General features: G+C 42.6%; 3 non-coding genes across 3 annotated transcripts; all 3 read right to left on the bottom strand.

Moving 5' to 3' along the window:
• Positions 1-8,017: 8,017 nt before the first annotated feature.
• LOC112674343 (small nucleolar SNORD12/SNORD106) lies at positions 8,018-8,111 on the bottom strand. Its single transcript, XR_003145391.1, has one exon. It is a non-coding gene; the product is annotated as a small nucleolar SNORD12/SNORD106 (small nucleolar RNA).
• Positions 8,112-8,450: 339 nt separating this feature from the next.
• On the bottom strand, positions 8,451-8,541 carry LOC112674342 (small nucleolar SNORD12/SNORD106). Its single transcript, XR_003145390.1, has one exon. It is a non-coding gene; the product is annotated as a small nucleolar SNORD12/SNORD106 (small nucleolar RNA).
• A 1,711-nt stretch (positions 8,542-10,252) lies between these two features.
• Positions 10,253-10,343, bottom strand: LOC112674341 (small nucleolar SNORD12/SNORD106). Its single transcript, XR_003145389.1, has one exon. It is a non-coding gene; the product is annotated as a small nucleolar SNORD12/SNORD106 (small nucleolar RNA).
• Positions 10,344-10,368: the final 25 nt, after the last annotated feature.

Below are 10,368 nucleotides of genomic sequence, written 5' to 3'. Positions count from 1 at the left end.
GGATCCCATGTTCCATCTTCCCTGGCAATTGTGCCATCATGAGGATTGAGGCAGCCAAAATCTAGAAGGAAGAAAAAGAAAAAGAAGATTAAAAGAAACTAATAATAATAATAATAATAATAATAAGCATTTGAGAAGCTCTTTCCATGTTCCAAGCAGAGTTATATGAGTTCTTTTACTCCTCAAAATATCCCCAAAGGGCGGATCCATTAAGGTCCTGATTTTTCAGATGATGAAACTGAGGCTCAGAGATGTGAATCACTTTTTGTTTTATTTAAATTTTAGTTAGTTAACATACAGTGCAAGTAGTTATAACCATCCAAGTGCCATTAGTTACAACCTGCCAAATACTACACTAAGCATTTTGACATATCTCATTTGGTCTTCACAGATTCCCAAGAGGAAGGTTAATGTTATACCCGTTCTATAGGTGGGAGATCTGCAGCTAAGAGCTGGCTGTATGCTAGGAGCCAGGGACTAATCCCAGACTCAGAGCCATTTATAAAATGGCTCTGTTCCCAGCTGACAAAAAGTGAGATACTGGGGAAACAATACCACCCCCTGGCTGGAATTCTGGAAGATGATCTGTGGATCCCTTATCTTTCTCCATAGCTTCCCAGAAACACTTGCAATTCTATTCATGCAGCTGGTGTGGGTCTGGAGCAAAGATTCTTGGAGGACAGTAGAGTATAGAAATTAGGGGCCCAGGATGGAGTTCAAACCCCAGCTGTCAGTTCCAAGATGCACGACCTCAAGTAATTTGCTAACCTTGAATTTTAGTTTACCTGCCTTTAAAATGAGATATTAAGGAGGCACCTGTGCCAGTTAAGCATCTGCCTTTGGCTCAGGTCACGATCCCAAGATCCTGGGATTGGGCCTCACATTGTGGGCACCCCCTGAAGCACCTCTGAAGCACCCCCTGCTTGTGCTCTCTCTTTTTCTCTCAAATAAACAAACAAAATCTTTATAAATAAGTAAATAAATAAATAAATAAATAAATAAATAAATAAATAGCAGGATTGGGGTATAGATTAAATGAGATAATAAACCAATAGAATATTACATGCGATAAGCACTCAATGAGCACATGTATTCTGCTCCTAGTTCCCCAACTCAGACCTCCTCCCACCTCACTGTGGCAGAAAGATTTATTTATTACCTCAATAATGAATTGTGTTCCTTCTGTTTTCCAGGCCTTGGGCTGAACGCTTTGCAGACACAAGTTTGTTAAACCTTACAGTTCTCGGAAGTAGATAATGTTATGAACACCATTTCACAAATCACGAATCGGAGGCTTATAGAGCTCAAGTTATTTGCCACATCCCTCAGCTAGGAGGACAAAGAAGTAAAATGAGAGTGAAGCATCAATTGTTTGGTGGGACTGAAGCTAGGGAGACAAGATGCAGAGTTTGGGCATCCGAGACCTGGAGCTCAGGCAATCCGTGACAGCAAAGCCAAGAAACAAGGTGGATGGGAGCCTTCTCAGGAGCTTCTTTGGCCTTCAGCTAGCAGGTATTTGGGGACACTTCTGAGTTCAGAAGTGTCTTACCAACAAAGAACTCCAGCAAAAGCATGTGAACTTTTTTTTTCCATTTGAACTTTAAAAAAAAATTATTTGAGAGAGAGAGAGAGAGAGAACACAAGCCGTGGAGAGAAGCAGAGGTAGAGGGAGAAGCAGACCCTCTGCTAAGCCGGAAACCTGATGTGGGGCTTGATCCGAGGACTCTGGGATCATGACCTGAACTGAAGGCAGATGCATAACTGACTGAGCCACCCAGACACCCCTTTCATTTGAAATTTTAAGAGCCAGAAATTGACTCCTTCCTATGTCTGTTAGATGGCAAAAAAGTGATTGGCTATAATTAAGCCAAAGGTTACAAACTCAAGAGCCAGACTGACAGGGTTCAAGTCCTGGCTCTGCCACTCTTACCAGCTGTATTGACTGTAGGCAAGTTGTTTTACCTCTCTGAGACTGCTGCTTCAATTGTCAAATGAGATTAATAATACAACCTACCTTATATGGCTGTTGGAAGAATGTCTTTTTACATGCTAAGAACTGCAGTTAACACATAGTAAGGGCTCAATATATGTTAGCCATTGTTACTATGATTACTTCCACAGGCACAAGTACATAGAAGAGAGCAGCAGACCAGAGTGGGAACTGGAAAGCCCATCATGCCCTGCCCAAAGGGATGGATGTTATCAGCCATAGTCATTATTACCAGACAGGAAAATAAATCCACTTATGACCAGACCTTTCAATTTTCCACTCAAAGACACACTAGCTTCTTTTCTACTCTAAACACAGCAGCCAACAGGCATGTTTTCACCTCAGAGCCTTTGCACTGGCTTGGAAGGTACTATGCCCCGATACTCACACCACTCACTCCCGGATCTATTTCAGCTCTGTGCTCAACTGTTCACCTTTACCATTTCCAATTCTATTCCCATTCCCCCAGTGTAATGAGTTTTCTCCATAGCATTTAACATTAAATAACATACTATTGTTTTGCTGTTCCTAGCGCTCCACTGGCAAGTTAATCTTCCACACTGACAAAAAAACTTCCCATTATATTCTCAGCACCTAGAACAGAGTCTGGCATACGGTAGGTCCTCAATAAATATTTATGGAATGGATTGTGTCTGCATGCTGCCAGTTTGTGAGTGATAGTTCAAGGAATCATTTGGTCATTTTTGCCTTATTGAACACCTACTGTATGCAAGGAATAGCTCTGGAAACTGCAGAGGATGCAGAGACTCCAGAGAATACTCCTTGTTCTAGTAGAAGGCAGTACGTTGGGAAGGGAAAAGGAGGAGCTTTGGAGTCAAACAGGCCAGAGTTTGTGACCCAATTCATCACATAGAGCTGGGGAACCATGCCTCTCTGAGTGCCACTCCCTCATCTGTGCAACTGGGATAAGAATCATGTTGGTTGGGATGCCTGGGTGACTCAGTGGTTAAGTGTCTACCTTTGGCTCAGGGCGTGATCCTGGGGTCCTCGGGTGGAGTCCCACATCGGGCTCCCTGCATGGAGCCTGCTTCTCCCTCTGCCTAAGTCTCTGCCTCTCTCTCTGTGTCTCTTATGAATAAGTAAATAAAATCTTGGAAAAAAAAAAAAGAATCATGCTGGTTTTCTCCTCATAGGGTGGTTGTGATGAGTAACAAAGTGTGCATGTCAAGTGCCTTAGCTCAGTCCAGCCACAAGGCAAGTGTGTGATTCATTCTTTCATTTAACAAATATTGAGTGGCTTACCACAAGCCAGTGGCCATACTGTGCCACTTGCTGTGGAGGAGCCACAGACAAAGAAGGGAAAGTTGCTATGTACACGGAGTCCTGGTTTAATGAGGGTGGGGGGTAGTGAGAGGGCTTCAACAAATATACTATATACATACAATGTGCGTATATATCTATATCTGTATCTATATCTATATATCACTTAAGCAGTGATAAATAATATGAAAAAAATACAAAGTAAGGGAATAGAAAGTGGTAGGGAAGATTATTTTAGATAGGTTCCCCAGAGAAGGTGACATTTGAATAAACACCTGACTGGGACAAGTGAAGGAAACATGAAAAGATCTGAAGAGGCTAGAATCTGTCACTCCTGGAAGAGGGAACAGCAGGTGCAAAGATTCTGAGGTAGGAGTGATCCTCAAGTGATGGAGGAACAGTTTGGTGAATGAGAGAGATCGAAGGAGACAGAGATAGGTCAGAGATTAAGGGGAAATAATGCAGGCCAGACTCTGGTTTTTACTCCAAATGACGTGGACACACGCTGGGGGGTTTTGAGGATAGTGGCATGATCTTTGATTTTCATGATCATTCCAGCTGCGTAATAGATCATAGAAGGGAGTGGTAGTAGAAAGACCAGTAATCAAAGATTGGATGATGCTTTGGACGGGCAAAGTGGTAGCAATGGAGTGGCAAATTTCAGATGTATTTCGAAGGCAGAACCAATAGGATTTGCTAATCGTTTCATACGTGGCACAAGACCAAAATGTGAAGGATAATTTTTTTTTAAGATTTTGTTTATTTATTCATGAGACAGAGAAAGAGGCAGAGACATAGGCAGAGGGAGAAGCAGGCTCCCTGCAAGGAGCCTGATGTAGGACTTCATCCCAGGACCCCAGGATCGCGACCTGAGCTGAAAGCAGATGCTCAATCACTGAGTCACCCAGGCACCCCTAGTTTTTTTTTTTTTGTTTTTTAGTAGTTAAGAGTTTATTGTGTGCACACTGAAAAGATAGTTTGTAAACAGGAGCCCTCAAACCAAAACATGGAATGACGCTAAGGGGCATGTTGTTATAAAGCAGCTTATGTAGTGAGAAAGCAGTGACTGCTTACTCTTCACATTGACTGGTTGTATTAGGTATTGGTATACATGTAGATATTGGTTATACTAGAGTTTTCTTAAATGATAGGCAGTTGGGCAGTGGTTATTTCATATTAGCCTTGGGCGAAAGTTTGTTTTGCTTATGACTTCAGAGATGTAAGAAATGACCCAGGTCAAGTTAGTCTTACAAAATAAGCACAATTAAGCTTTGTTTATAGGATTACACTGGTTTTGTACACTCGGAGTTTTCAAGGTTTTCATTTGTTTTTTACTTTACCAATCCCCTCCACCCCCGCCCTTTGGTTATTCTTTCAGTAGGCTGAGAGTGTGACCAGCCAGTATAGCCTTTTTCTCATTTACCACCATTGATGTCATCAGGCTAAACAATCACACATTTCGTCTTTCCATTAGTGGAGTCTCTGGCTAAAGGGCCATGTAGTCACCATATTCATCATTTATGTGGTTACTACTGATTGATCCAGTTGTGGGATCCTGATGGATACTATCTGGCATGTGAGTGGCTATGGCAGTCATTTAAATCCCTCAAGAGCAGACAATGCACTAGAGAAGTTACTATAATGACTGTCCGGAGAATAACCAAGGACTGACAAATTCCCTGGAACAAAGATTACCAGGAGTTAAGATTTACCAGTTAAATAACTCAAATGGGTTTTAATTTTTTAATTATTTACATATGCACAGCATGATGTATTAGCAATCATATATTGGCAGGACTACTTAGGACAGGATGAATATGAGGATGTTTTGAGAGGAGAGGCTGCGAGTCAGCTCCATATGATGTGAAAAATCTGGTAATTTAATCAGAGCCATTTCTATGGAAGCAAAAAAAAAAAAAAATCCAAAAGTTGATAGTTCAAGCAAATTATAAATTGTTTCTGGGGATCCCTGGGTGGTTCAGCAGTTTAGCGCCTGCCTTCAGCCCAGGGCGTGATCCGGGAGTCCTGGGATGGAGTCCCAGATCAGGCTCTGCATGAAGCCTTTCTCCCTCTGCCTCTCTCATGAATAAATAAAATCTTAAAAATAATTCAGTTTCTGAGCTTGGGGAAAAGCCAGTTGAGGTTTCTCAACATTGGGTTCAAAATATCTGCAGAGGGACTGGGGTCAGGCAGTGGCAATCTGAGACATCCCTGAGTTGCAGTTTGAAGGTCTCTGATGAGTTGTTTTTTAAATTCAATTAACAAATAACATAGTTTCAGAGATAGAGGTCAATGATTCATCAGTCTTATATAATACCCAGCGCTCCTTACATCACATGTCCTCCTTATATGTCTATCACCCAGTTACCCAACCCCCTCCAGTGACCATTTGTTTCCTGATAAAAGTGTCATGGTTTGTCTCAGATTTCACCTTTTCTGTTCACTTCCCCTCATTTCTTAAAATTCTACAGAAGATAGTTTTTGAAGTTTAAATTGAATGCATGAAGGGGAATACAAGACAAGTCTGGAAATATAGGCTAGGGGCCAGTTTTTGAATGTTCTGACAAATTCAGGAAGGTCACTTGGCTGATGCAGTTAATGGTATTTATGTCAAGACCATTATAGAGCTTTTGACTCGAGCTCTAGATTTATTGCTGCATAAATTACCAAAACTTTTATTTTTTAAATACATTTAACTTTAAATACATGGTCTTATTTTGAAATGCATTTATCTTACTGTTCATCAGTAATCTAGGCAGTTTGAGTGGGTCCTGTTCAGTCTCTTGTACGCATGAAGGTGTCAGCAGGGATTCATCACCAAGGACTCGATTAGGGAAGGATCTGCTTCCAAGTTCAGTCGTTGGCAGGGTTCAGTTCCATACATTGTTCACTGGAGTCTGTCCACCTTGCAATGTGGACATTTCACATCAACTCCTTGCTTCATCAAAGCAAGCACGCCAAGCAACTAGCCAGAAAATAGACCAGTGGTTTCATCTCCCAATAACCTACCCTTTTGTGGTTTTCTATTCACTGGAGGCACTAGGTTCAGCACTGAAGGAGATAGAAGTCAATACCAAAGCTTAGAAAGCATAATGTAACTAGAACAGTGTGAAATCCCAGCTTTCTCAAGTTAAGATGATCTTTAAGCATGTATTAACATTGTTGTGACAGGGGAAAAGAAGTTCAATTAGACCAGACAGGCATTTGTCATTAGACCAGTGTACAATATTCTATGATTAAACATTAATAATATTTAAATATAGCCTTAACCATAATTGCTAATCTCATAAATGACCTACAAAGCACAGAACCTGTGCTTTAGTAGCACTACTGTTTAGAAATGCCTGCAGAGGGCACCTGGGTATTTCAGTTGGTTAAGCTTCTGCCTTTGGTTCAGGTAATGGATTCTGGGGTCCTGGGATTCACTGTTCAGTGGGGAGCCTGCTTGTGCATAGTCTTAAAAAAAAAAAAACAAACCTGCAGAAGGTACAAGAGTGGAGCCTGCCCCCCATTTGCTCTGTCCCAAGAGTTTGACCCCTGCAGATACTTGGTTGTTACTTATTATCGATGGTCCAAATGTTTATCTCCATTAACCAAACACAAGAACATTTTTATTTAAACAATTTTATTTTCTTCAGATAGGAAAGATACAAATTAAAAATTTTACCAAGTTTAACCATAATCCTTAATTCTTCAAAATGGTCAGAGAAATCTAGAGGATTTCAGATTACAAAAAAGCTTTGGGAGACAGATTCAGCAAGATCACCCTTTCTCAGGTAAGCATACAGTCAATCTTTTCCAAGAAGCCTTGTATTCCAAACTCCACAAAGTTGAGAAACTCCTGAAAAAGATTACATTCAGTATTTAATTCTGATGTAAAAAGTTCCTTGTTTGGGATGTGGGAGATTTCCCACTAATTAAGACTTCAGGAACTGGGGGGGGGGGGGGGGAGGGGGGAAATACTATCAACTACCAAAGCAAGGTAAATTCTACAAGCATGCTGCCATTTTAAAGAGTCCCATGTAGCCAAGAAGGCGGACTTTGAACAGTTTGAGGAACTCAATCTTTCAAAAAGAATCCCAACTGTGGAATGCCTGGGTGGCTCAGTGGTTGAGTGTCTGTCTTAGGCTCGGGGCGTGATCCCAGTTCCCGGACCGAATCCCACATCCTTGTGTGGAGCCTGCTGCTTCTCCCTCTGCCTGGGTCTCTGCCTCTCTCTCATTAACAAATAAAATCTTTTTAAAAAACAAAAAAACACAAAAAGAATCCCAGCCAAAATGTGACCTGAAGCTTATTTCTAAGGCAGAATTAACTGTTCATTTTTACCTTTCTTCCAAGACCTAGTAGTACCAATAGGTCAACAATCCTACTGTTCATTCTCCTGTTTTACATACCTATTTGGGAAATGGTTTCCCAGGTTACTCCTGAACAGGTAAACTCAACTCTATGGGGGGGGGGGGGAGGGTGATTTAATCATCTTACATCTACAGGGGCTGACTTAAGATAATGCCACTTGCAAAAACCTCACCTGTAACAGGACAGACTGAACCAAGCACATCAGGCTGCCATCTATTTACTGCCCTGTGGCTTCACAGGGCTCCAGGCCTGTAGGAAGTGAGCAGATAAAAACCAAGATAAGTGACCTGATTCCTGGGGGAGGGTCCCCACAAACCAAGCCCAAATTCCACATAGAAGGTAGCCTTAGTGGTAAGCAGAATACAGTGACAGGGATAAAAGTTCTCTGGGGCCAATGCATCAGACAAAACACTGGCTAATGGTTCAGTTAGATCAACAGGGTCGATCTGATGGGGAAAAAAGTTACGTCATCAGTTGCAATGGCCAAATTTGAGTTACGGCAGAACACAAGCTGTTTAAATCTGTCAGTCCCATATTTAAAAAATAGGGGCACATGGCTGGCTCAGTTGGAAAAGTACGACTTGATCTTGGGAAAATGAATACGAGCCCTACGATGGATATGGATTACTTTTTTAAAAGGATTTACAATCTCATCCATTCTCCAGATCCTGTGTCTATTCAGCCACGTGGACATCACTTACCAACTCCTTCCCACTCCTGGTCCACTCCAAGTCTCTTGCCAACATTAAATCTGGGATAAAAAAACAAACATGAGTTCTGAACAGCTAGATGCCCACAAGAGAGGGACAAAGGAGCTGTACAAGCTGGCATATCAGACAGAAACTGGCTTAGAAAAGTTGGATCAACATGGTCGATCTGTCGGGGAAAAAAGTTCAGTCATCATATATGCCAGTAGGAAGCTAATTCTTAGAGCTGAACGAGTGAGATTTGGTTAGTCTGCTTCTATGCCCACCAACTCCATGCTTGAGCCCATCCTGTTATTGGCAGTAACAGTTAAGATAAATTCTTGCCTTCTGAACTTGTATTTGGGGCCAATGTGGCTGGAAGAGTTCTGGGAAAATGGTTGGCTTATGGAGGCAAGTGTCCACAGGATTTTGACCACCTGTCACCATCTGGTTTTTTTTGGACCTTATATTTTAATGCAAAATGCCATCACCAAAAACCTGACTCACAGGAACACGCTGGCACAGATAGATCTGTTCCCCAGTAAGTCCTGCCCTCAAGGGGCCATCATCCCTGGACTGAAATGAATTTCAAGTGCACACAGTTGGAAATTAATCTGAGTGCCCAAGTCAACCTAAAATACAAATTTAGCTTTCCTTTAGGAAAAAAAAATCCTCAGATGGGGTGCCTGGATGGCTGGGTTGCTAGAGCATGTGACTCTTGATCTCTAGGTTCGGCGTCTGAGTCCCACATTGTGCATAGAGATTAAAAATATATAATGTCCTCACTTGTAGAGGCCACTTTTAGCCAACAGGCTTGAGCAATGGGAACCTGAATAACATAAAAGGGCCCACAACTACCACTGGGCTAAATGCTAACAAACCCATTAGACCACCCACCTTAAAATCTCCATAATCCATAGATCACCAGTGAACTATATAAACATTTCCATACGTCCTGATCTTCCCCTTTAACTACAGCTCCCCACCACTGCTTCCTCAGTCTCTCCCACCTGCAGCTCCTCTGCAGTGTATTCAAACATCTCGTCTCAAGTGAATTCTTTCACCTACCCTCCTGCGCTGCCATCCTCTACCCTACCAAGTCTCCCATCCACTTGGAAAAATGCTCTGAAGAATCGTTTATCAAAAAATACATCACATACCAGGAAATGGGATCCAAAAATGTGATTTAAGAACTAACTAACATCTAGGCATGCCTGGGTGGCTCAGTGCGTGATCCTGGATTCCCGGGTTCGAGTCCCACCTCAAGCTCCTTGCATGGAGCCCACTTCTCCCTCTGCGGGGGTCTCTACTTCTCTCAAGAATAAAATCTTCAAAAAAAAAATTCACATCTGTTTGCTTTAAAGAGATTTTTCCACTTCGGGGAATTTTTTTCCTTAAACTAATTTTTCACTAATGTCTAACGGATACTTTTAAATAACCGATAAGAAGTATCCAGGGCAGCCCCAGTGGCCCAGCGGTTTAGCGCCGCCTTCAGCCCAGGGCGTGATCCTGGGGACCCGGGATCGAGTCCCGCAAAGGGCTCCCTGCATGGAGCCTGCTTCTCCCTCTGCCTGTCTCTGCCTCATAAATAAATAAAATATTAAAGAAATAAAAAGAAGTATCCACCGCACTTTACTTGTTAAGTACAATTAGCTACAGTTACACCTTCACCCCTCCCCCTCCAGGTTTGCCTAGCAAACGAAGAGGCTCCCGGAACACGCGGTTCCTACAATGGGCCAGGTGACAAATGCTTACGCCGGGGATCAGGAGACCGATGGCTCTAGGGATCTACCGCGGGCTCTCTTGAAGGCCCAGCAGCGACGCCCTCCTCCGAGATCCATTCCGTACCCCGTGATCGCGCAGACCTGCGAACCAACAGAGCAAAGGGCATCAGTCGCCATCTTCCCACGGTCGGAAGAACGTGGCCGGGCCTCTTGAGGCCGGTGCATCAGAACTAACTGGCAAGTGTTCAAAGACCTCAGCATTGTCGATCTGATGGGGAAAAAAGCTCAGTCATCATTTACACCAGCCAAGGACTCGGGTCCACACACAGGC

The sequence above is a fragment of the Canis lupus genome, chromosome 24 (genome assembly GCF_003254725.2).
Source record: "Canis lupus dingo isolate Sandy chromosome 24, ASM325472v2, whole genome shotgun sequence".
NCBI lineage: Eukaryota > Metazoa > Chordata > Mammalia > Carnivora > Canidae > Canis > Canis lupus.
Note: the sequence above shows the minus strand (reverse complement) of the source record. Positions and strands in the feature narration are given on the sequence as shown.